At 40.3% G+C, this 27,932-nt stretch overlaps 1 protein-coding gene across 1 annotated transcript in view; it reads left to right on the top strand.

The window, feature by feature from the left end:
- Window positions 1-27,932, top strand: part of LOC117425708 (arf-GAP with coiled-coil, ANK repeat and PH domain-containing protein 3) — a 185,592-nt gene that overhangs the window by 50,964 nt on the left and 106,696 nt on the right. The window lies entirely within an intron of this gene.

Raw genomic sequence — 27,932 nt, 5'->3', positions numbered from 1 at the left:
TAATAGAAACAATATTTGAAATTGGGATACACAAATGCTTGGAAATCATCTTTCCTTCTCCAGCTTTATGACAATAAATCATTTTCTGCCTAAGGTCTTCAGATAGCTCTTTACTTTTTCCCTATTGACTTATTGGTAATGACAACAATCATCCAATGCCTAACCCTTTTATACTCTCTAAGAATGTTCACCTATTATTATTATTATTATTATTTATTTCTTAGCAGACGCCCTTATCCAGGGCGACTTACAATCGCAAGCAAATACAAATACATTCAAGTGTTACAATATAAGTCATACAATAAGAACAAGAAATACAATAATTCTCAATTCACCTACAATCCAGCATTTTCTAGACTTTTCTAGAATTAGGTTCTGCATTATCATATTGGAATTTCTAGTACCTTGTAGACAATACTATCATTCCATCAAAGGGTATGAATATTTTTTAATTAGCATTTTTGGAGTTTTGCAAAAAAAAAAAAAATATTTGTAGACATCTATTTCTTGTAACTTATTTTCCTCATGCACAAAAGCAAAACTTTTGGTACAAAAGATTTTTTCCTAAAATTCTCTGATCAAGAAATTTCCTTTGGGGTATATAAACTTTTGACTACAACTGTATAAATAAAAAAACAATAACATACTGTACCTTAAAGGTATCATTTTTAAAGTACATATACCTAACAAAATAATCCCAGTGAATCTTATCTAATATGTTTTACCATCACATCATGGATCTCATATTTTCCTACATGAAAGAGGCACACATTATGTCAAACGTGTGTTTGATTTCATGGGATTTCCTTTCAATGGCATTTATAAACAATCAGGCTGGTGAATGTTTCTTGCACTCTTTTGTATGCTGTACTTCCTGTTGAAGAAACGCATCCAACACGCAAGTTGCTTCTGGGAGTCCATGTTTGCCATTTATTTTCTTTAAACTCCCAGAAGCTAGACACATTGGCTTGCATTTGAATACAAATCACTGCTTTTTGTTGGACTGACGTGTTTTCAATCTTGACTTCATTCCTTAATGCTACTTTATGAAGTTGACCGGAAGTACAATATTGAAGTATCTGCAGGAGCATTCAATAAATATTCTTCTCCATCAACTTCAAATAATCCTCCATTAAAAAAATCAAATTATCCTTTATTCAAATTCGTGCTTTTGTTATATAGGAAAATCTGAGACAAACTAAATTATAGCAATATATATCCAATGGGGAGTGTACGCGTTTCATTTGTAAACCTGCATACAAAGGTAAGGTGGCTGTGATAAATGTAGTACCCACTGTGTCCATTCTGACACTGCATCTTCTCCTCTTCAGGGTCCTGGAAAGCTTTGCTGTATCCACAGTGACTGGGAAAGAGAAAGGACATGTTTCCAATTGATCTTTCAGTCCCTTTAAGGTGGAAAAAGCATTCAACACCGAGCAATGCAACGTGTAGGCACCAAAGAGGGCAACGTGATTACAGTACTATCACGGGTTACATAGAGAGTGGTGTTTCTGCATTGCTTAGTAGGCTTGCCATTTGTCTTGAATAGGGGTCTTATCATTGAGATAACATTGAAACCTGCACAATACATACATCAATTCAGCTTGTTTTTGCCACAGCAGTTGAAAGTGGCCAAGTGACTTCAGATGATCACCCTGCATGACAGTTTAATAAAATACAAAAACAGATTTCCAGTCATAGATCTACAGGCTAGCATTGGAATTATTATTCCACATTTTATTTTAGTTTTCATAACTTTTAAATGCTCTATAGATATGTATTGGGTTGATTCAATCGTTCATGTGGGTTTTAAATAGAGTCTCAGTACAGGGATTAGAGACCTTCCTGGAACACCAGCCACACCGAGCACAGGCTCAGTACAGGGATTACAGACCTTCCTGGAACACCAGCCACAGGCTCAGTACAGGGATTAGAGACCTTCCTGGAACACCAGCCACACCAGGCACAGGCTCAGTACAGGGATTAGAGACCTTCCTGGAACACCAGCCACACCAGGCACAGGCTCAGTACAGAGATTAGAGACCTTCCTGGAACACCAGCCACACCAGGCACAGGCTCAGTACAGGGATTAGAGACCTTCCTGGAACACCAGCCACACCAGCCACAGGCTCAGTACAGGGATTAGAGACCTTCCTGGAACACCAGCCACATCAAGCACAGGCTCAGTACAGCGATTAGAGACCTTCCTGGAACACCAGCCACATCAAGCACAGGCTCAGTACAGGGATTAGAGACCTTCCTGGAACACCAGCCATAGGCTCAGTACAGGGATTAGAGACCTTCCTGGAACACCAGCAACATTGAGCACAGGCTCAGTACAGGGATTAGAGACCTTCTTGGAACACCAGCCATAGACTCAGTACAGGGATTAGAGACCTTCCTGGAACACTAGCCACGCCAGACACAGGCTCAGTACAGGGATTAGAGACCTTCCTGGAACACCAGCCACACCAGGCACAGGCTCAGTAAAGGGATTAGAGACCTTCCTGGAACACCAGCCACACCAGGCACAGGCTCAGTACAGAGATTAGAGACCTTCCTGGAACACCAGCCACACCAGGCACAGGCTCAGTACAGGGATTAGAGACCTTCCTGGAACACCAGCCACACCAGGCACAGGCTCAGTACAGGGATTAGAGACCTTCCTGGAACACCAGCCACAGGCTCAGTACAGGGATTAGAGACCTTCCTGGAACACCAGCCACATCAAGCACAGGCTCAGTACAGCGATTAGAGACCTTCCTGGAACACCAGCCATAGGCTCAGTACAGGGATTAGAGACCTTCCTGGAACACTTCCCTAATATGAGTCTCAAATGAGAGATCAGATCAAAGATGACCCCCAAACACTTACATAGCTCAGTATACTCTCATGTTTATTGAAGTATGAAAGTCAGTGCAGTGTCTCTGGTTTTGCTATGCCAGTGCTCATGTGTATTGAAGTATGGAAGTCAGTGCAGCATCTCTGGCTTTGCTATGCCATGTGTATTGAAGTATGGAAGTCAGTGCAGTGTCTCTGGTTTTGCTATGCCAGTGCTCGTGTGTATTGAAGTATGGAAGTCAGTGCAGCGTCTCTGGCTTTGCTATGCCAGTTTTCATCCAGCGTCTGTGTTCTCAGGAGCTGCTGTGTGAATTCAGGGATGTCTGTTTTATTGAATACAGTACGCATCTGGTTTTGATTTTGAAGCTCCCCCCCCCCCCCCCCACCTTCCTCCAAACCTGGCAGTCATGTCCATGTTCAGGGAGCAAACATGACAGGAAATACATTCATTCTTCTGGATTATTAGTAATGTTGTGGGTTTAACAGTGCAAACCAGCCTGGTCCTTTTTCATTACTCTAAAGCAACTGATGTCTATACTGGAGGTAGACAAATAAAACAACAAATAAAGATAACATTTAGAAACTAACCAAGATTTGCACGCATGTTAAGCTTCCATCTTGCAAACAGATGATTGTGTTTAAAGTCCCATCTAGTTCCTGACTAAGCGGTTGTCCAGTAAAAGCACACAAAACTCTTCCAAACTTTCTTTGTGGCTTCTTTTTTTCCATCTCAGTGCCCAGTTCCATATATCCTTCTGAAATCATATTTAGGTTAACCAACAGTCCAGTATTTTAACTGATTGTTCCAAACGAAGCTATTTGTCACAAATTCCCTTGCCAGAACTGTAAATGGAAGACATGTGATTTGGCCGATACAAGTTGGCAACTCTTTGCATTAATGTACATATGGAATCTAGAAGACATATTAAGCAACTTTTTGTTTGAAACAAAAGCGGTCCTTCTTGGCCATGTGACGTGTTGGAAATGAAGCCGTAATTATCCAGTTTCACAGGATTTCTCAAAAGATACCCCCAGTATTTCTTTTATCACTCCAAATTGCCGAAGTTCAGAAGGCCTCAGGTCCTAGGGGCTCATTACTCTTTGGAAAGGGTACAGATGTGCTTGACTCTGCCACACTTTCCCACAGAATTCATTCTTTCCAAGCTCCATTACAGCAGCCCTTTGCCCTTCACTAATAGGGTTAGCTATTTATTCTCAAGTTTCACCAATTTGCAGCTCGGCCCAGTCATCTTATCTGTGGTTGAAGTATTTTCACATTCACTGTGGACACTTGTTTAATTCTCTGTTTGGTCTTTCCTGTGGGAAATGCAAACTAACATTCCTCGTTAGCAAACTGGTTGGGGAAAGAGAGAAATCCCACCAGAGGCACAGCGGCCTGCGCTCATCGATGGCGAGATCTTAGGTTGTTCGAAACCAAGCTGTTGGGCTTTTATTGTATTTTTTTAATTTACTGAATTCCTTGTTGGGAACACAAAGATATTGAATTTCACTGCCATAGATAGAGTTTTCCAGTTCTCTTCCTGTTGCTTTTTAGTCATTTAATTGTAAAATAGGCATTTTGGATGATAGCTTTTTATTTTCTTTCTGGACAAAGTTTGAAGTGAAATGGAGACCAGAGGGTAGGAGGCACTTCTTCCATAGAGAGTGGTGAGCATATGGAATGAGCTAGCCAGCTTTGCTGCTGATGCTGAATAATTGGGATTCTTTAAGACCTGACTTCATTTTGATATCAATCGGCTACTAGGAACCGGACCAGTATTCCGGCCTTGTTCGTAAACTTTCTATGTGCTTTGAAATCCCCATGCTTTCAATTTTATTAATTTCATCTTGCAGAAAATGAAAGGGATCCTTTTTGAGCACTGCACCACTACACTGTTAGTAAACTCTTGCATACTAGTTTTCAGTCACCAATGAAATGAAAGTTTAATAAATCCCTTGATAGTCATCACTGCTCATCAGCAGGCAGTCCTGTGATACTCCTGCTTCCTGGTTCCTCTGAGTCCCCCCAAGGGCAGCTCAACAATATATCACTGCTGGGAAGTAAACCCTGCTGTGTTTCAACGTGATAGAGCTGGGTTTGAACTGGTATGAACCACTGCTGCTGACTGACCAGGGACTGCAATCAGTACTGAACCCTCCCAGAGTCACCAACGATCTAGCCTGCAACTTTACCAGGCTGTTTGTAAAATCAGTACTGAACCCTCTCCCACAGTCACTAACGATCTAACCTGCAACTTTACCAGGCTGTTTCTGCTTAGATCATTACTAGTTTATGTACTTTTTCAACCACAGGCTGCTTTTGAAAAGACTCCTAGAAGCTGAATTTCTGATAGATGGTTTAAGAAATGACCACGAAGGGTGTTCACCTGTCATTCCTGTCCTATCTGCAACTTTGTCAACTGTAAAGTAATGATGAATGAAAATCTGTGTGCATAACTGGTGACAGGGGGGACAGCTGCACACCACTAGTGTTCATGTTTTGAAACCCAGAAGATCAAAACATTGAAAATGTCCAAAAAGCAATGTATGGATAATCTAAGGCTGTGACTGTGTTGCACTCCATTTTAATAACAGTGAGGGATTGTGCTTAGTTCACTGGACTCTTCAGATGCTCTTGTGAACCGTGTGTTCAGCTGTCTTTTACGAATAAGCATCTGAATGCCACATTTTCCCATCCAGCACCCGCATCTGTGTTCTGCCAAGCATTCCCCGGGTTCCCAAACACTATTTGGTTTGGCATGTCTCCTAATTAATAAAATAATTCCTATGTGTAATTCTGAACTGGAGACATCATGGAAGTATATGCGGTTCCGGGACAACCATCTGCACGCCTATTTTTAGGCAGTGGCTTTGATTTATTTCACCATTGTGGTCTGAACAGGATAAAAAGCTTAACGCACAAACAGTTATGATAAATTCATTTTATAGGGCTGGACATCCCCTTAATTCCAAATGTAAGATGAATAATACTTGACTAATGGAATTTATAAACCTTTTGGCCTCCTGTAATCTGAGCTTGAATGTAATGAGGTGACTGGTAAGGCCAGATCATGTACAGTATATGCTTTAAGAAACATGATGTGTGGTATAATGACAGTAAAACTGCATACAGCCTTCCCTTGTATTTGAAGAAGGTAGACGATTGCTATCTCGAACCCTGGTAATCCGAATTGATCTGAACCATGCTATCATAATGCATTGGTCTGAACCATGCTATCGTAATGAATCGGTCTGAACCATGCTATCGTAATGAATCGGTCTGAACCATGCTATCGTAATGAATCGGTCTGAACCATGCTATCGTAATGAATCGGTCTGAACCATGCTATCGTAATGCATTGGTCTGAACCATGCTATTATAATGAAATGCAGGCTGTTGGCAGCTGTTGAAGTCTCTGTATTTTTGTTCAAAGTGTTATAACTAATTTAGAGGAAAACTAATTATCAAAAGCATAAAATAAAGAAAAGTCATTTTTAGTACGGTACAGATTAGGATCAGTGACCGCACAAATCTCTAATCCGAACAGTGTCCGATTGGGATAAGGAGAGTAAAAATCCTGTAGGTTTTCAGCAGAATATATTATTACTTCAATACATTTGCAATATCTTCGATAACTGGTGAAATACATCAAACACAGCAGTGTGTGTGAATGTGTTGCAGACGTGCGTCTGTATTCAAAGATTATTGATGCACTGCAGGTCGGGCCACTGGCTTGGATGTTTCCATGTGGTGCTTGCTGGCACAGACCCGGGACACACAATGCCTTTCATGGTCTCTGAAGCCAAAATAATTCCATAATCTTAGATGCTGTGCCAAAATGTTCTCAAATGTTCAGATCTGCAAGAAACACATGGTCTAGTAAATACAATTATTTTAAAATGCCTGGCACTACACTAGGTTAAAGAAATCTCTCTTTTCAAGCCATGCTTTCAGATAGTGTTGCATTTCATTGATCATTCTACCTGGAGGGTGACATGGTTCCCACTCCACCAACAGCTTATTTCCTGTCATTATGCACCCGGAGCTTCGTTTTCTCCAGCAGATTTACCTCTACGTGTGTGCACAGCTCAAAGTTAAGGATGAGCAGGAACACAATGACATGCAAGACCCGACAGAGCGGTTTCACAGACACTGACACTCATCCTGGAAAGGTTGATTGATGAGTGTGACATTTTCAGGAATCAATTAAACGATCATGAAAATCACCACTTTATTAAATCCCATTGATTGTGACGTTCTCTCTAGTAAGTAGGTCTCCCTTCTCACACACTGTTTTTCTGTATTTTTTTTTTAATAAAGCCATACCACAACAGAGGGGGAGCTCAATTTTCTGATTCCCAGTTTAGTGACTAAATGGCTGTTAAAATTACCACCCCCCGAGCATATCTCTGTTGCTTTAGATAAGTGTCACCATTCAGGGTCTGACAAACCAGATATACATTTAGCATATCCAATACAAATGTATAGAAAATATGTTGTGGCAAGTATTCCACATGTTTTAAAGTGAAAATAAATGGTGTGCACTTTCCACTAATCTTGTTTTGATCTGCTAGTTTTCAAATAGATGACTTCTCGTACTGAGCAGATTAGCCCTGTGTTAAACCCTGACTCAATAGCTTCCTCTCACCTGGCAGGGCTGTGAGGTCACAGCCAGTCTAGGATCTGCATTGTCTCTCCAGTAGCAATGCTGTATTGTCTGGCCCACAGCAGGACCCAGTCTTTTATCAGATGCCTTTCATTATGCTGCCCTTGTACTGTAGTTTCTGTCTTCTCTGACAATCTGGATTTGTATTGTACATTTCTGTCAGTCCACGTCCTATTAAACCGCTCTCTGCAAGATAAGCCCTTCCCTATGGCACACACACACTGCACAAGTCTTTATTACAGTCTTTTTTATGTTGTTTAAATTCTTACTGTTTGATATCATTACGTGTGCCCTATATCGTTTTCTATTGCTGTCATTTCTTAAACCCGTATTCCCCACGCCTGTTTCTGCACCAATGTCCTGTTTCTGCCTCTGGATCTTCTAAAGACACTTTTCTGCAGTGAGATGGTTGAGAGCTCTGGATGTTTTTTCTCTCTGAACCTGTGATTTTGTTGAGTGATTTTCCTTTTACTAAACAACAGAGCGGCAGAAATGACTGTTGCATAACCCTGGGTATCAAGAGGTATCACTGTGCAAACGTATGTTTATTCATTTTGTTTTGTGAAACGTGGATTTGCTGTAGTGCTTTGCTGTATTGCTTTATGAAGGTGAAACACATTGTATTTGGGGACAGGACAACTGTCTCTGCTGTGTGTTGCCCTGGGCCTCTCTCCTGGGGTTGTGGGACTAATGAGGATGCAGTGGAACTGCTTGACCTGCACAGAGATTGCCTGGGAATTACTCGCCTCCAGCTGGCATTTCCTTCAAAAACAGCATCTGCAGGACTCATCCATACATTGATTTAATATATCCTGGGATGTAAGCCACAAAGCATTTTACACATGCATTGCAGCACTTTATAAGGGGTCCCAAGCTTCTGGGTGTCAGGAGGCAATTGGCTTAGTTTGGGTTAGAGGACGCCCATTGTCCTTCAGTTCCTCTGAGCTGTTGTGGGGATTGCTGCGATGAGGGAACATAAATGTAACTGTTCTTTAAAAAGAAAAATCATATTGACATTATTATCAATGAATTTGCAAACCTGGTGGAGTACTGCTGCTGGCAGGCCCCTAGCTGGCCCAGTCACATCAGGATGGGATGTGGGGCTCAGGACAAGACTACAGGCCTGTCTGTAAGAGCAGCTTGACAGAACAGGACTACAGGCCTGTCTGTAAGTGGAGCTGGACAGTACAGGACTACAGGCCTGTCTGTATGGGCAGCTGGACAGTACAGGACTACAGGCCTGTCTCTAAGTGGAGCTGGACAGTACAAGACTACAGGCCTGTCTGTAAGAGCAGCTGGACAGTACAGGGCTACAGGGCTGTCTGTAAGAGCAGCTGGACAGTACAGGACTACAGGGCTGTCTGTAAGAGCAGCTGGACAGTACAGGACTACAGGCCTGTCTGTAAGAGGAGCTGAAGCTGAGAGGCGGTTGTTTCTTTCTCGGTGATGGCCAGAAATGATGTTGTGTGTTTTTAAATGCAAATGATGGCATCTGTTTGGGATTTTGTGTGAGTTTTTTACTGGACCGGATAGACAACCACAACAAAACAATTATTCACTGAAACTGCCCTGCTTAATTAGCACAGGCTGTATGTTAATTACGCATCTGGTGTCAGTAGAAATGAAAAGGCTTCTTTCTTTATTGCTAATTGAAAGAATGCATATTTGATGTAATTTGTACAATGTGGACCCTTATGTAATGTGCATCTGTCTGCTACATGGTGAACATGATAACTTCCATGAATTTTCACCACTCTCCTCCAAACCCTACCACAGACTCCTAGCCCCGTTTAGACCTTTCAAAGTGCATTGAGGTTGATTGATTTTAAAAAACATTTTACAAATATTTACAATATTATGAGGCCTTGTTGTATGGGTTTACTGGTATTTATCCCTGTGACTTGGGGATCATTTCATCTGATAAAGCAAATCTATCCATCTAATAATGACCTAATCATCCTCAAATGTCTTTAATAAAGAGCAGATCTCCCTGCATTAGGACCAGCTTTCAGTCTAAATTGGTATGGGGGTAAATATCTCTCACAGTAATCGTATTCTTCTGATGTAGATTCACTTTGTGTATCATCGTCTGTTACAGTCAGCACATACTAGTGACTTTTAAAGTCTCCTGCTGCCTCAAAAGAGCTTTCAAACAAGTCCCTCACCCTCCCCTCCCCAGTGGATGTAAGAGAAAACCCATGTGTGGCATTTCAAAGGGCAGAGTGTTGCAGGGGACAGATTAATGGTTACACTCTGGTGTACCAGCTGCACTTCAGGAGAGAAAAGAGGAATCGGAGGACACCGCTGACCTTCATTTCTCCTAAGATGTTGTGGGGAATTGCTGCAGCCAGGGAACAGAATTAAACACACTAAACTGAGGGGTAAAAAGACAGGCGCAAAAATAAAAACCAGTAAAATCAAACAAACACATTTTGGCTCCTGTAGTGTAAACTACTGTACACTGAAGGCAAACAGACAACCAAAAAATAAAAAAAAGTAATAAAAAAAATATTCAGTCACTAAAGAAAACAAATCCCTCTTTGATCAAGAGGGTTGTGCAACTTTTTTTGGCTCCTTTTTCAAAAGCATGCAAGCATATTGTTTATGCGAAACCAGTTAATTGAAATCACCTGTGTAGAAACCCAGCAGACATGTGTGAGGCTCCGTGATCATGGCCTGCAGAGAGGCAACAGATTCACAGGAACAACAAAGCATAGAATAAAGGCACAGATCCGTCGACATGGCTGCAGTTCCAGCAACTGCCAAGCAAAACAAAGCTGTGCCTGGGCTTGGAATCCTGGCTGTGCATTACAAGTATCACCAGTCCCAACACTGTACTGTGAGTGATCGAAGTGGCTCTTGTGGTTTACATGTTGGAGCTGGCTTTGTTTGTAGGTACACACCCTTGTGTCACACCTTGACACCGGGTGTGTATAAATGGGATTTGAAAATACTCAGATCTATGCTGTTAGCAGTTTGTTTTGCCAGAAAAGGGGTTGTTTGCTTTCTAATATACACGTGTAGAAACTGGTGATTTATAAATTTGTGATTTTAGGTTTCAACTGATTTAAAAGACCCCCGAAACAATAACTAAAATGTTGTTTTTTCTTATTAACACAGTGAAAGAACACCAGAGACTACCACTTCTTTTGCATTCACTCCCCCCTTGTGGTTCATATTGCAGTTTACTGCAATAGATATGCAGCTTGCATGTGATATAACACAATGTGTTGTATGTAGAGTACCTCTTTAGATATGCAGCTTGCATGTGATATAACACAATGTGTTGTGTGTAGAGTATCTCTTTAGATATGCAGCTTGCATGTGATATAACACAATGTGTTGTGTGTAGAGTACCTCTTTAGATGTGCAGCTTGCATGTGATATAACACAATGTGTTGTATGTAGAGTATCTCTTTAGATATGCAGCTTGCCCTGTGGTGCTTTTTTAGAACTGTGTCATATGTTCTATGTATGAGATGGCATCTATACACTGGATACAACTGAAATACTGGAATTTATATAGTTAAGAGGTGTGAGACTAACTTTTAGGGGGATAGATTTGTTTCATGATTGTTTATTGATTAACTATGTTTTGATAAATTGCCCCTTTGTTTAGCTTTATGTTTTTATTATTTATATACAGCAGCACGTTTTTTTTTTTTTTTTTAATGAAATCGGCATCGCCTTTGATATTTGTGAAGCTCCTGCAATTTGCTGTAGCTGTCAGAACTGCCTTGACACAGTTCATGAGCTCACACCATGAGTCAGCACAGGCATCGCTTGTGCTTCCTGTTTAGCGTGACCTGATACTGCACTCAGACATTCCGCTCACGTCATTGGAGAGAAATGCAAAGAGAGCAACTAAATTTCTTGAACCTGAGTTTGTCCAGTCGCATTTGTACTGCAGACACTCTCAATCATATCATGTCAGTTGTCTGAAGCTGTTGCTCCAGTGAAGAATGAGCACAAGACTCCGCAGGCTGGTTTCACAGGCCCGGATTAGCACTTACCTAGGACAGCCTTCGCCAATGATAATATAATCGAGGATTGTGAAACCACACGATAATGTTTTGTCCTAACAGTAGGCCCTGATATTGATGTGATATAGCCATCTGGAATGTCTTTCTGTCAGATGGAAATGACATCACAGTAAGATTGCTTATACTGTATTCTTATTTAAATGTATATTTAAAAAAAGAAGGTGCTGTAAATGGATAGCATTCATGAACACACAGTAAAGACACAATATAGATAGGAGTGTCATCATTTAAAATGTAATCCTAGCATTGGTTCATAAAGACAATAAACTGAATTTAAAAATGTAAAGGCTGGCTTTTTAAATGTCCTTTTCATTGCTTTTTATTTATCGAATTGACTTTCTTTTGTATGGGTTATTTTAAGTGCTTCATGGCGTCTTCCACTGTGAAAAGCGCTATATATATCCAAGATTTGTTTTTTTACAATTTTTTTTTTTCTCTCTCATCTTAATTTTAACAAGGAATTAAAATTAAAAGCATTATCTGTTTCTATCTGGAAATGTGGGCTATTTTAAATGAAATATGTGTCCACATATAAAGGCTCTGGTGGCTTAAGCAAGTAATTAGAATGCCAAAAGCATATTTCCTTTAGGTGCACTGTGCAGCTCTGTAAAGTACGGTACCTCCAAAAAACATATAAAACAAACAAAAATCCTCCCAGTCCCCCCTTTATTTTAGAAATGATTCTGTGTTATTGCCTGGCTTTTATATGAGAAACTGTGTACTATACCAACATCCTATGGTTTTTATATGAGAAGCTGTGTAATATACCATCACCATTTGCATACATTTCCTTTAATTTCCATTCTATGAATTTGAAGCTTGGTGATTATTGCAGTTCAGTGGACTAATTAGAACATGATTGTGGTATTCACTTTGTTTTTCTAATGATAAACGAGAGAAAGCGTTTGTTAAACCCAGGGATACAAGGGTCCTGCAATGCCCAGGGGCAATAATTACCATAGATGGCATGAAAGTGCTGCCAACGGTGCTTGAAGAGGAGAGCATTTGGACACGTTGGTCAGACAGGTGGGCTAATGGGGCGGTGTTGTCAGACGCACAGCCGGATCAACACAGACCCCTGAGGGACAAGCGCTAATTGGGATTGCAAGATGCTGATCTTACCCACTGGCATTAATATGGGAGCTGCTGAGCCCATTGCTGTAGCCTGCTCTTCAGCCCCGTGTGAACAGAGCTGAGGAGACCCCGGCTGGACTGCCTACAGGAACTGTTCAGGGGCTTAGGAATGAAGCCAGGCAGCCCTGACTGGCACAGTGCCCAGCGAATGCACACGGGTGGGCTGAAGGACGAAAACGGAGAAACAAGTTAGATTTTTTTTTCGGAAATGTTTCAAGAATTAAAAGGCTTTATGCCAAGTAATTAGGTTCTGGTCTCTCAGACTAGACTTTTGGAAATGCATGGTATGTGACCTGCATAGTCTGATTTTGGAGACACCCATCACAAAGCAAAGAGACTGAACCGCATGGAGAGACACAGAAGTAGCTTCCTGTTTTGGTTGGGAATGCTTAGAGATCCCTATTGATCTTAGATCATTATAAACATTACACTCAGACAAGCTGATGTATCAGTGAGCCTAAAACATGGTGGGGATTCAAGACTTGTGCCTGCAGTTTGAAACTCCCTTTTAAAATAAAATGCAGAGCCCTGTATCCCTGTTAAAATACTTGTTATATATTCTGTAGTGTGACAAGTTGCTGGGTCCTTTATATTTATGTTTATCTGTCTTGTAATTCATCTACAATCACCAGCAAGACATTCAAGACCATGAAGGCTGTTTAAACTATGCTAGGAAACAAGGAGGAGGATTTGTGCATGTCTTGCACACAAATAAGGGGTTTGCTTGGATGATGTTACAGTCTCCAGCCTACCCTGTAGTTCATATACAGAGAGATTCAGTGTTAATATGCAACTGATAAATGGTGAGCAGTTGTTCAAAAAACCCTGAGTTGTGACTGAAGCTGGAACACAAACAGAATGTGTATTGTCTCTTTTGAACTGGATTTATTGTTTAATGTTATTCTATTTATCAGTGGGTATTCACAGATTCATATCAGCGTGTACTCACAGATTCATATCAGTGTGTTCTCACAGATTCATATCATTGTGTACTCACAGATTCATATCAGCGTGTACTCACAGATTCATATCAGTGTGTTCTCACAGATTCATATCAGTGTGTACTCACAGATTCATATCAGCGTGTACTCACAGATTCATATCAGCGTGTACTCACAGATTCATATCAGTGTGTACTCACAGATTCATATCAGTGTGTACTCACAGATTCATATCAGTGTGTACTCACAGATTCATATCAGTGTGTACTCACAGATTCATATCAGTGTGTACTCACAGATTCATATCAGCGTGTACTCACAGATTCATATCAGTGTGTACTCACAGATTCATATCAGCGTGTACTCACAGATTCATATCAGCGTGTACTCACAGATTCATATCAGCGTGTACTGACAGATTCATATCAGTGTGTACTCACAGATTCATATCAGCGTGTACTCACAGATTCATATCAGTGTGTACTCACAGATTCATATCAGCGTGTACTCACAGATTCATATCAGCGTGTACTCACAGATTCATATCAGTGTGTACTCACAGATTCATATCAGTGTGTACTCACAGATTCATATCAGCGTGTACTCACAGATTCATATCAGTGTGTACTCACAGATTCATATCAGTGTGTTCTCACAGATTCATATCAGTGTGTTCTCACAGATTCATATCAGTGTGTACTCACAGATTCATATCAGTGTGCACTCACAGATTCATATCAGTGTGTACTCACAGATTCATATCAGTGTGTTCTCACAGATTCATATCATTGTGTACTCACAGATTCATATCAGTGTGTACTCCTCATTAAGCCTCTTTGGACTGTAAAACTCCTAGAGCAGGGCAGTCAGTAATCCTTCTTGAAGCTGTAACGTTGATCAGACTCTGAATTCTGTACCCTATAAATCAGAGACACCCTGTCATCTCCCTACAAGCACAAGCAGCCGCTGTTTAGCTCTTAAGAAAACAGTCCCGACCACATCACCATGAGCACAGTCACAACACACTGAGCGAAGCTCGAGGAGAATAGGAAACAAATGGAGCTGCAACCCCCCCCACAAGAGAAATGGCTGGGGCTGTTTATTTGTACAGGCTGCAATAGCTTGTGGAAGGCTGTCCCCACAGATCAATTCCAGTGCTTGCACTGTGGAGGTCACGCCTTGCTTTGTTTCATTTTCTTGACACTAAAGATGCTAATCAAACCGGCTTCATAAATAAGCCAATCAACCCCAGCGATCACAACCATGGTTTAGCAGTTCAAATTGGGCAGTTAACAATACAATCCACAGACTGTGCAGCTAAGAACACTAAACAAACACAATTATTAAACAAACACAATGATGTGAACACACAAAGTGGTGCTGGCATTTGTATCTAATAGTAGATCTTAATACTGCTGTACTCAATCCCAGACTGTATTACTTACAGTAATGTTAATAAGGGGTCAGTAAATCACCTCCGGGGAAGCTGTCTGAGATCATTGAATGTATGCAGTGCTCCTTTACATTGAAGGATAGCAGCACACATACTGTATTGAATTCTAGTAAGGGAGGGCTGTATTTTATATAGCACCATAAACCACTTGCAAAAACCTGTGCATTTCTGCATGTTAAAAAGGAATTCTGATTTTCATATTAAACAATTCAAACAACGTGACTACAGAACAACAGCCTGTGTAAATCTCTTCAGCTGGGCATGCAAAGCACAGTAAAATAAACTTTGTAAATTCAGGGCCTAACTTAGATTATCAAAACCTTGTCATTGAACACAGAGAGAAAGGCTTTTTGTCAAAGTTTGTCATTGAATTTAAGTTTCACTTTGTTCTAAATAAGACATTTGAGGTGTGTCTGTGTTTGCACAACGTGTAACACTGACTGCCTGTGTCTGTATCTCCCTGCTCCTCTCAGTGAGGTGTGTCTGTGTTTGCACAGCGTGTAACACTGACTGCCTGTGCCTGTGTCTCCCTGCTCCTCTCAGTGAGGTGTGTCTGTGTTTGCACAGCATGTAACACTGACTGCCTGTGTCTGTATCTCCCTGCTCCTCTCAGTGAGGTGTGTCTGTGTTTGCACAGCGTGTAACACTGACTGCCCTGTCATCAGTGTGAGGCATTGCCTCATTCAGCAAATCTTACAGTGGCTGCATCTTAATACAATAATTCAGCAAAATTGTTTCTGTGATGTTATTAATTGCGTTAAAAGTGATGTTATGCCTTAGGCACATTCTTACAGCTCTCAGGCTAATCATCTAGGTCTTGTTTTTGAAACATACAAAATGGGACTTGCTTATAGATGTGATTGATACCATGGCTAGTGCAGATATTGCAGAGCCTAGTGTTAGAAACACATTCTACTCCACTGGCTGGTTTCACAGACCCAGATCAGCGCTAATCTTGGACTCCCCAACGTTAATCTAGATAAGGTAGTCCAAGACCAGTGCTAATGAGGAGCTGTGAAACCAGCTGTACACGTTTTATCTTAAATAAAGTCTGTGCTGTGTATGAATAAAAGATCTGTAGATCTGTAGTTCTTGCACCATTGAAGCTAACCTTTCATATCTAGCGTGATGTAATTGCATTATTTTGCAATGTTGTGGTTTCCTCTCTTAGTTTAATTTTGATGTAATTATTACAGCTAGAACTTTTGCTACATGACATTTTTACCTTAAGTGTGGTGAACCCATGGGATATAGTGAACCTTGAGTTGGAACATGTTGTGTTGTTTTTTGAGTAGGTACATAAGGCTGCCAAGCTTTGTCTAACAAATAGCAAGCCAAAATAAACTAAATAAGGCAGTGGCTATGTTTGGAGTTTCAACTACTACTGTTCTAGTTAGTGGGTATTACAAAAATTGAAGTTTTACTGTCGAAGCTAATGTCTGTTGTTACTTGATATCATATTCCGGGAACAGAAGTTTATAATGTTTATAATGGTGTAATGTTTATTTTTGTGATCGGCGTGACACAACTTGACTAACTGGAACATTTAATTAATACATCAAGCCTTGGAATGAGCTCCTGTATGTGCAGAGTCCCTTTCTCATTCTCTCTCTGGGACAGTAACTTCCAGATAGCACTCCCCACTGAGGAGCACTCTGAATCATACAACACAGAGTGGGTTCAGTATTATGTGCAAAGGGACAAAGTGCTCTGTAACGTCTGTGGACTATGTACTAGGGAGTAGCACCATTTATTGTGCTCTTTGGGGAACTCGAGACTGTCGGAACATATTAGCCGATACCATTGCAATATCAGTCTTTGGGACCCCTAGGTTAAATAAACATCTGTATACTTCCCTAGATTAATTAAACATGTATAGATTCCTTGGGGATAGAGAGGTTAGGCATTTGATTTGCAATGAGAAGGCTGGGTGTTTAATTATGTATTATTCTAATTGACTGTAATGTAGCCCTTTCACTAATCAGATGGAGGCTAGGTTGTGTCTTGATAGTGATCTGCTAACCTGAGCTTCTAACCATTCACGTTGTGTAGAAGCTACTGATTTGCAATGGGGATTTTTTTTCCATCCCTAGCAGGCTATGATAAGTTTGTGGAAGATTTGTGAAAATGTAAGACAGTTACTGTGTTCCCCATGTTGATTGTGACAGACAGACAGACAGGCAGATACAATCAGTGCACAAGAGCCCCCATTTGAATGAGGAAACTGGAGAATTACTTCCAGAAATGACAGCTGAAACCATCTGTGCGAAGCTTGAAAGTCTTTAAATCAAGAATCCTCGTCAGAGAAAGAAACCCAGAACTCCTTTAAAATCTTCCCACTTCAAAATGAGGTTTGATCTGTCCCAAAAGATAATCACATACTTGCATTAAGGTGTTCAGTGGTTCACAACAGAACTTGGTTCCTATAGATGCCACAAGCTATTGTAGCTTCACCTGGGTGTCACAAGACGTTCATCAAGTTAATGGAAAGGCAGTTTTTAGTCATCTAAAAAGCAATCTGCTTTGGATCTGCTAGCTAATTAACTGAAGTTTTGTTGGCGAGGTGTTGAGAGTAAACACAGTGATTAGGTTATCCTTAAATGGAGGGGTGGAGAGCCCAACATCTACTGTTGGTTTGTTTTAAAATTGAAAAAATAAATGAACAGCTAAGCTTTACTTGGAACCCATGGTATGTGGATGGACAGAATTCCATATTTTAAAACTCATCTCTATTTTCCCGGCTGATCCATGTAATCCCAGCAGTAGAGCAATCTGTTCTAGCAGATGAGCAGAGAGCCATCCCAGCTGTGTGGGTCCCGATGATGCTAGATCAACTATCTACCTAGCTGTGCATTTATCTACACTGTCTATCTATGTATTTATCTACATCGACAGTGTCTATCTATGTATTTAGCTACATCTACAGTTTATCTATATATCTACAGTCTATCCATATATCTACAGTATATATATATGTATGTATCTATATATCTACAGTCTGTTTATGTATGTATCTAGATATATTTACAGTCAACCCATTTAATATCCCTTCAGAAGGCCTGATCAAAAACAGCCACAATAAGCGCATTGGAGTTTGTCAGACATTCACCAATAACCTGGTGATACAACAAATGGCTTTGCTTTTGCATTGATTGCAGTGGTGTTCATTGATACAATTAATTTACATAAACATTGTTCTCTATGCTATATTGTGCTACTGTACGTTATACGTCAGGACAAATTATTATTAAACAGCGACGTACAGTGCTTGCATGTAAACCTTCTAATCGTCTGCTGTTATCTACCAAAGAGATATACAGTGGGGTGGGAATCGGTTGTGACTGATTAACTGTAAATGTGATTGAGTGTGATAATTACCAAAGTGATATTAGAAGGAGCTTGTCCCTGTTGGCTCCCATTAACTAGGTGTGTGTTAAAGTCATCTCCCTACAGCATGTCAGGGTTACATTTGAAGGGATTTTTCCTGATTGTCCCACGGATAAGTGCAAGGCAGATCGCTGGACTTCTGCAAACAAAACTGATTGTCTGCAACACAAAATTAGTTTTTGCTGACAAGAGCCAACTTCCCTATATATATACATTACATGTAAACAGAATTACTAATATGGAAATGTGCAGTAGTGTAGTACAGTATATGTAGCTGGTAGAGTTTGTTTTTAAAGAAGAGCACTGCAAACCACATAGCTCAAGGTGACAGGCCCTTTTAGACAGGGATGCACCCACTGTGTTTTTTGGGGCTGATTGCGATTACTGATATTCCATATCAATAAACGGAAGATACTGATTTCCAGAACGACTTTCCATTATTAATAATACAATTGTAGCCATCACTTGAAATTATAATTTGACACTTGACAATTTATTCAAGTTTTAAACTCATCACAGATTTTAATTCTTGTAGGTATTTTGATAGATTCTACATTCTACCAGAAGTGAATTTAGCAAAATACTGGTAAATCAATAGCATGCGACGGGTTTACTGAACTCAAGCATGAATACTGATGGGTGGAATTACTAAACAGCGGCAGAGGTCACTCTACACTAGCACATGCATTTTATAAATCTGCATTTTCAAGCTTTACATTTTTACAAATTGCATTGCATTATTCATATTACATTTCTGTTGAATGTCTATTTCTGTCGGATTTCTATTGTCACCAGCCCAATGGATTGCTGACAGTCCTGTGAACAGGAGCCCACTGTCACTGGGGTACAGTGCGATGCCAGAGGAAGCGACTGGCACACTGTCAGATATCTGAATAGCATTCGACTGAGCGTCTGGCACTGCAGCCAGCCCATAACAAACAACTTACAGTGAGGATCGCTGCACACTTCCCCTCGGAGGAAATGGCACTTCCTAGATGAAGATCAATTGCGATTGTTGCCGAGATCATAGATGGCAGAATGGCTTCATTTAGTGGTTTTCTGACACCTGGCATTGAGAGGTTTAGAATAAGGGAGATTTGGGTATTTTTGACAAATGAAAATGTTGTTTACATGGTATCTGTAGGCTGCCAGGATTTGCAATGAAACTGTTTGTGATAAAAAAGGGCTGTTTTAATATTTTAAATTCCCTTTTTAAAATAAATAAATATAGTTACAATTATCTAGATTGTCAGCAGTTTAGCACTGTCTAGATCAAAATAGGATTTGTGGAATGGGCAGCCTAAACAGTTTGTGAAATGGGCAGCCTAAGTCAGTGTGGAGCGATTGTTCATTAAAACTCTGAGCAGGATTAAGAGACGAGACTGGCTGCATCAATCTTGTTTTGAGGACCCAGGTTCAGGGATAGGGACTGCACTATAGAAAAATATTACATGACACTCCTGGGTCAATATTGTTGCAGTAGTTAGAGCTGAGCAGAGCATCGTATAACAGTGTTGGATTGTGAAACCCAGGACTACTGTGTGTGTGTGTCCTGAGATTTCCAGGAAATCATTTCGAACCCCCTGTTATACAAACTGTGTGCCGTAAGCATGCACAAAGTCTTCCAAGTTCAAATCAAACCTATGAAAGCCTGTTTAAAAACACTGTGGTCGTTGCCCTCTGAGCAACATTAACAAAACACAAAGCCATTCATAGCCAGAAGCTGTCATGAGGATTATATCCCCAACACTGCTAGCGTGTGATTGGGCAGACATCGTTTCCACTAGGAAGTTTGAAAATCAACAAATTGGTCAGTGGCTAGAATAAAAACAAAACATGGAAATCTCGGAGACCAGTATCCATGGAAACAGAGACCACTGAATTGTTGCCATGGATTTTACTACTACAAACTGAACAGCCTCTATAGTATGTGCAAAGAGCAGCAGACACATTAAAATATATCCGCTAGGCCTTATGTACAAAGTCTACTGTCATAGCCTTCTTTGTTGGGCCCTAAAAGCTGTCAAAATTATCTGACAAAACTAGTCAGAAGACAGACGTTTCTGCCAACGCCTAACCCTTATATCCTGTAACCAATGAGAAAAGAATGGAGCTCTGTGGAAAAACTGTAATAGTTTTTTATGTAATGTCAGTCACATATTTATGTAACATCGATCACAGTCAACTAATTACCACCAATTCTTAATTATTATTATTATTATTATTATTATTATTATTATTATTATTATTATTATTTTATTGAAGACATTCAGAGGTACTAAAAAAATGTGTGATTGATCATTTTACAAGCTGCCAGTTTACAGAATTCTATTTCAGTTGACTGCTTATAAAAATCTGTGTTTAGTGAGTAACGTCCGTCACAGTGCTAATTAATTAATATCTACCTTTAGTGACTGCATTAGGTTTCAATGTAGTTATCATAGCTGTTGATGTCAATGTTGTGTGCTTGTAACATCCATCACACACGGGTTCACCAGCCCCAATCCTGCAACACAGGAAGCACCTCAACTCTAGGTATTTGTATTATTGTATTCCAGTGCTTTGTTGGTAAAGCTAATGGGAAGGTGTGAGGCTTTTCAAGTTCAGATTGACAAACACTGTTGAATCTGGTTTTGCTGTGATGCGTATTCCCATTGTGTTCTGTAGCTTATGTTGAGAACTCAAGGACATTGCGAAGCACCCCAGTGACATTGCATCAAGTCACAGTTTCATTAAAGATGTCACAATGACACCAATAGAAATCCAGCATAAAAGATCTAAGAACAGCATCTGTAGATACTGGAGGCAGTGCATATTCTTCCCATCCCCCACAGCGGCCTCTTCATTCAGTTGTATATGGCAGCTCAATTATGAGATCAGTGGAATCAATAACATAATTTCTGCCTGTGAGTGCTGTCCTGAGGCCCGTGCAGGATGTTTTGCCTGTGAGTGCAAATCCCCTAAGGGTGGTGCAGGATGTTCTGGAGCCAGCGAAGGCTCTGGTAGAGAGGTAGAGGAGATGCAGGATGTCAGGGTAGTGGAACATCATGTCTTCAAGGCTTAAAACAGCAGAGGCTATAATCTGCCTGACCTCGCTGGATTCTCAATGCAAGGTAGTTGTTCAGGGAACTTGTATCCCAAACTGCGATGCATACGAGTTGAGAAACTTGAGCCAGATGTGTCAGACCGTGTTATACAATGGCAAGGATTGTCCTCCAATCCATTTCAATGGGCTATGTGAGGATCTCTTTAAACCTATTTCTGGTTGCCTCACAGCGCACCCAAGGCATGGCAATATCCCACAGCAGCACACACTGTGGAGTGCGGTATTGCTTAATCAATATGATCCTTCAAAACCTAAGAAAGCACTCTTGTTACAGTGATGTGCTCTTTACCTTGCTGTTGCATTGTAAGCACGTACAGTGTTAAATGAATGACCCTGTCATTTCTCAAGCATAGCTTTACTGAGATGCTCGCTGCTGTTTGAACCTAGTTTGACAAATGGATAGAGGCACTTAGTGGCTGGGCTGAAGTCACACACGATCTCAAAGCCCTGATATAAAATCCAAAGGGATTGCCATAATACATACGGTCAAAGACCCCTGTCTGGATTGGACATTGCATGGGAGTTGGGGATCAGTCATAGCACTGATACAACTGCAGCAGTCACCCAATCAATCAATCAATCAATCAATCCGTCAATCACATTTATGTTATATAGCGCCTTTTATGCCAAAGCATCCCAAAGTGCTTCACAGTAAAAACAAGCATACAATATAAAAATAAAATACTAAAACCTTCAAAATAATTACTTAAAAAAAATGTCATATTAAAAACAATTGAAAATCAATTTAATACCCAATACAACAATATAACAGAGCATGTAAACTTAGATTTAAATGTATTTAATGAATCAGCATTATGAATTTCGAAAGGGAGAGTATTCAACAACGTGGGTGCATAATGACTAAAGCCTCGTCCACCTACACAACTACTCTTAACCACTGTAGACACCAGAAGTCCAGCATCTGCTGATCTCAACTGGTGTCCAGGGACATAGGGTATAAGCATGTCATTAATGTAAGTAGGGCCATTTCCAGAAACAGTCCTAAATGTCATTAATAATATTATGAAGATGACTATATTTTACTGGAAGCCAATGTATTCGGGCAAGAACTGGTGTAATGTGTTCAGATCTTTTTGTTCCTGTCAGAATACGTGCTGCTGCATTCTGTACGTGCTGTAAGCGATTGATAAGTTTACAGGGCAGACCAGCCAGGAGGGTATTACAATAGCCAAATGGTACGAAACAAACACATGAATTAAAATGTCAGATTCAGCAAGATACGAAGGGACTTGAGCAATGTTCTGCAGATGGTAATAAGCAGACTTAACTGCATGAGGCTGGCAAACCTTTCAATAGCAGAACACCCTGCATAGTAAATTCATCATATTTGGGGTGCCACTGCTATTTGGTATAAGGAACCACTGGAAAGGTAGACTGGGGAAAAAGCTAGCTTACAACTGCCTGCTCATTTATATTTAAAGAGAAGACAAGTATCAGAAATATCCAGATACTTTGGAAGCAAGTGGTCTGAGTGGGGTAAACAGACCACAACGCCCCACAGGGAGATCGGAGGCTGATTGACTGGAAAGCATACACTACACTGCCTGCCTGGTCTGTGGATAAAAGGAGGAACTCCGTTTCTAGCACCATCTACCCAGTGCATTGTAGGATACCAGAATCAGAAGAAATATGACTGATTTCAAAAAGTGCATTTTAAAAGAAACACATGTTTTATTAAACATGTATTTTTATTTGAAACGTGATATCTGGCACCACACTAAGTTAAATGAGTCTTTGTTTACAAGCCATGCTTTCAGAAAGTGTAGTTGTGTTCACAGCCAGTGACATGCTTTGACCCTGAAAACGATGCTGAGGTGAAATGACCCAGAAAGTGCAAGCGTAACAGATTTCCTGATATTAAACCATAGAAACTGAGAACTTTCTTTAACCTAATGCCAGATATCCTGTTCTAAAAAATTAAATACAAGTTTCCTATAACTGCACATTTGAGACCTTTGTAGCTAATGGAAGTGCAAAACTGGTCAAATTCATGGAATTATTTTATCAGCTACGATTACTTTAAATTGTTAGGGGTACAGCAGGAAGGAACTAGGGCTTTCTAGAACTTGTGGTGTAAATTGTTGTAAATAGGAACTTTGATATAAGATTTGATATAAAACAACAGCCTGGCACTGTACAGGTAATAGGTTGCAATGTTTTTTTTGGTGTTTTATAAACAGCTTTAGTAGACCTCTTTGTGAAGGCTTGCATGTGGCAGTAGCTTTGTGTGTAGTCAATTGCTTCCTGTCTAAACTTTTGGCCCCTATTTATCAAAGCTATTTTGCGGGAAAAAAAAACATGCCAGAAATGTGGCCTTTTGTGTTTTGCTTTTATGAATTGGTGTTTCAAACCCGTTTTGTGTTTTGTTTTTATGAATTGGTGTTTCAAACTCCTGCAGTTTGTGGTGCTGTGGTTCTTCAGATTTCCCACAAGTCAGGGCCAGACAAAGACTCTGAAGGTATTAGAGAAATGAATAGGAGTGATGAACAAGAGAGACTGGTGTGAGCTTTCAACAAGTATTGTTATTCAGTAAAAACCTGTTCCCTGCCATAGACACATGTAGCATAGCTTCATTCAATGCACTATTACTGTCATACAGCATTGTCACTCAAATATCTTCAGTGACAATAGTCTTGTGTTGAGCATAGTGAATGTATGGTAAAGCATAGGTTAGCATTGTATAGACCACAGAGGTATGCTGAAGCATGTTATTACTATGGTAAATTAATAGTAGAGAGCATGGAGGAACTGCAATATGACTGTGCAAATTCACCATGGTAAACTTTCATCCTGGTGCTGGTTAACTTATTCCGTGGAAGTATAAATCAAATCAACCCTTTAGTTGAAAGCTGTACATGAGGGGAAAGCAGTGCATGAGACTGAACTGTGTCAGGGGTGCTTGTTCACACTGTAGAAAGCACACACCTATCATAACCTTGTCTCATACGGACACTCAGGATCCTCTCTTTTGATTCTACTCTCAAACTCACACCTACATTACTATTGTTTTTAATGGACTTGCCTTCTGGCCTGTGGCCGCTCCCTGTTAAGAAATCCATGACACAAACTGTGCATGACCTTGCATGACTGTTTGAGTGGTTTCTGTTTAACAGATGTTCAGACACGTATAGTTATCAGGAGTGGAGTGCTAGCCTCGGGCGAGCAGTGGTTGTTTTTGTGGTTCTGACACTACAGCTTGATTGCAGGGAGATCGGTTTTCCTGATATTAAGAAGTGACATTCATTAGACAGTTTGAAACGTGTAGCATGCAGTTGGAAGAGCAGTGTTCATGAAATGCTCTGTCTTCTTGCTTTGCCAATATACAGAGAACGCCCAAGGGCTGGGTGTTGCAAACAATGGCTACTTCCCCCTCATTGCGCGGCTTAGTGTTAAAGAATGCTGCAATGAAATCTTATGTTTTACAATGTGTGCTTGTATACAAAATGTCATATCAATCCAAAAAGGTGTTCAGGTGTACAGCTTATGAAATCAGTATGTGTTCCATGCCTCACCTTGCACACATAATGCGTAATGTAATATCACAATAATAGTAAGTTTTAAATATAACTCATGATTGAGTTTTATGGAAGTTCATTTTTTTATGTTCCAATTGTCTAAAAATGGTCAGAGTGCCCCAGTCTAGCTTTGTTTCCTGAAAGAAACTAAAATTCAATGACAAATTTCAATGTATTCAAATGTTACCAACATTTGTGTTGTTTTGTTACCATTTAAACTTGGTTAATTTGCCAGTTTCACATGTTTCCATGTCTCCATCTGCTTGAAATAATAAACGACAAATGGGTTTGAAAGTCTAACCTATTTTGTTATTTAGTGGTTTGAGGACAGGCTCAAGGAGAATTGGGCTATTTGTCTTTTGATGTAATTAATCTGTTGTTTGGGACCATCTCCAGGGCTGCGTGGAACAGCTCCTTTACATTGGGTTTCTACGGCAACGGGCACACATTGCATAAGTTATTGAGAATGACTTCCTGTTCAGTGAAGCGAGAGGGGCCTGGGATTCAGGAGTGTGTCTCATTAGAGCTGCTGCTTATCTTTCAGAGCAGAGCCGTGTGAAAAGACAGCACTGCCAGCTCTATACTGCACAATTCAGTGAGGTCACTCTCCACAGACAGCACTGCCAGCTCTATACTGCACAATTCAGTGAGGTCACTATCCACAGACAGCACTGCCAGCTCTATACTGCACAATTCAGTGAGGTCACTATCCACAGACAGCACTGCCAGCTCTATACTGCACAATTCAGTGAGGTCACTCTCCACAGACAGCACTGCCAGCTCTATACTGCACAATTCAGTGAGGTCACTCTCCACAGACAGCACTGCCAGCTCTATACTGCACCATTCAGTGAGGTCACTCTCCACAGATATGTGTGGGTCTTTTTCTTTCATTGAGAGTTTTTCCATAAGCATATGTTTGAGTGGTGGACAGATCTGAGCTTACTACACTACTGTTAAGTGTGCTGGAGGATGAGGAAGGAAACTTAAACCAAGATAACCTGTCAAAAGCTTCCGTGCAGGTTAATATGTCACTTTACATGTGACCTTTTAATTGCAAACGTACACAGAACAATGTGACTGACTGAGACTAAAACAGGGTTAGGTACTGTATGCTATTTAAAAATGAATAATGGACAACTAGCATAATAAGATTGTCATTTCCACCAGTCTCATTTTTTAAAATTATTTTAGTTCACAATTCTCTGAAAACAATTACTATGGAACATAGGAAGTAATTTGTAGTTTGGAGGGAAGATATTGAGTGATTTGAACAGCTATGGTTGGTTGAAATGTACAGGTATTCATTATATAACACACATTCTGTACTGATCATATACCTAAAGTATATAAACTTCAGAGCTTGTGAAGTAAATGTACTGGTGGAGGAAATGAACACAACCCTAGTGTACAGGACAGTGTTTCTCTGTTTGCTTTGGAAGCTGGTTTTAGGGGACAGGTTACATTTTATTCATGACATATTATAGATTTTTGTAACACAGTGCTTTAGTATGCTACTGGTAATTGAATTGCATTGTAAACCTAATGAGTTGCATTGTAAACCTAATAAATTTAAAGAGGTCAGGGGTATTACACTTTTTACAGTTAAATATTATACTCATTTTTAAAGATCGTTGTCTTTATTTCTAATGTGTGTGAACAATCTCAGAAGCTGAATTAAAAGGCTCTGTCTTGATTACATGAACACATGGTGCTAGGCGGTCTGTTGTGAAATCTGAAGCCTGACATTTGAATTCCTTGGATGAATATTTCATTAAAGATGTGCTGAAGCCGTTTGAAAGCGACAGCAGGAGCGGATATAGGACGAGCTCCCGGCTCCCTGGAGGATGAGTCAGTAGTTGGTACTCTGAATCATCACTGTAACCCTAATGATGACATGTGAGGTGTGGGAGGGTTAGGGTTACCAGAACGGCTGTTTTTCATAGGAATAACTGTGCTGTACAACACTACCAAACCAAGCTTGGTAATATGTATTCACAGACAAGGCTTTCAAATAAAGTGTATTCTACAATTTGATAGTTTAAATGTGGTTAAAGAGCCAGAGGAATGGCCTTTCTGAGCAGGTTGGGCAGCAGAAAGGACGTGGTGTAGCCTTTAACAAAGGCAAACTCAGTGTGTGATCAGGGGGCCAGCTTTATTGGTTAGCTTTGTGCTAGACATCCCAGAGCGTCCTTGGGATGAGGCAGGTATTTGTTCCAGTAATTTTGTTTTCATTCACTCCGTTATACAACCATTGTCTTACAGGTCAAGCAGTATTCAACATGTCAAATGCAGCTCTTTTAAGCAGAATCTTTCTCAATGTCCTGAATGATGCCACCTGACATCAGGGAGCTGTTTTCTATTGATCTCCAGTGGCTGAGTATCCATGACTCTAAGTCACCATGTACTCAGATAAATAGCTGGAAGCCCCGTTAATCTAACATGTATGCAAAACGTGAATCAGAATAAAGCTGCTTGCTCTCCTATTCAGCATACAATAATTGAGTCATGGTGGCACATAAGAGCACATCAGTACACATCAGTACACACGTGTACAATACTTCCAAATGCTTGAATCCCGGGAGAAATGAGTTAAATAATCCTGCCTGTTCTGGTGCAAGCCCATTTTTAATGCAGTTGTCAACGTGTGCTGATAAGTACTGGCCATATTGCAGGACTTCTGTTTGTGTTTTACTGTTTTTTTCTCTCATGCAGATAACATCTGCTAGAGGAAGTACAGTTTGCTGTTCTTTTAAAAACATAGCCTCTCACAAAGGTTCAGAGCCTCCCACTGCGTGTGCACTCTCCTACCATGTGTGTGAAA

Source organism: Acipenser ruthenus, chromosome 20 (genome assembly GCF_902713425.1).
Source record: "Acipenser ruthenus chromosome 20, fAciRut3.2 maternal haplotype, whole genome shotgun sequence".
Classification (NCBI taxonomy): Eukaryota; Metazoa; Chordata; class Actinopteri; order Acipenseriformes; family Acipenseridae; genus Acipenser; species Acipenser ruthenus.
Note: the sequence above shows the minus strand (reverse complement) of the source record. Positions and strands in the feature narration are given on the sequence as shown.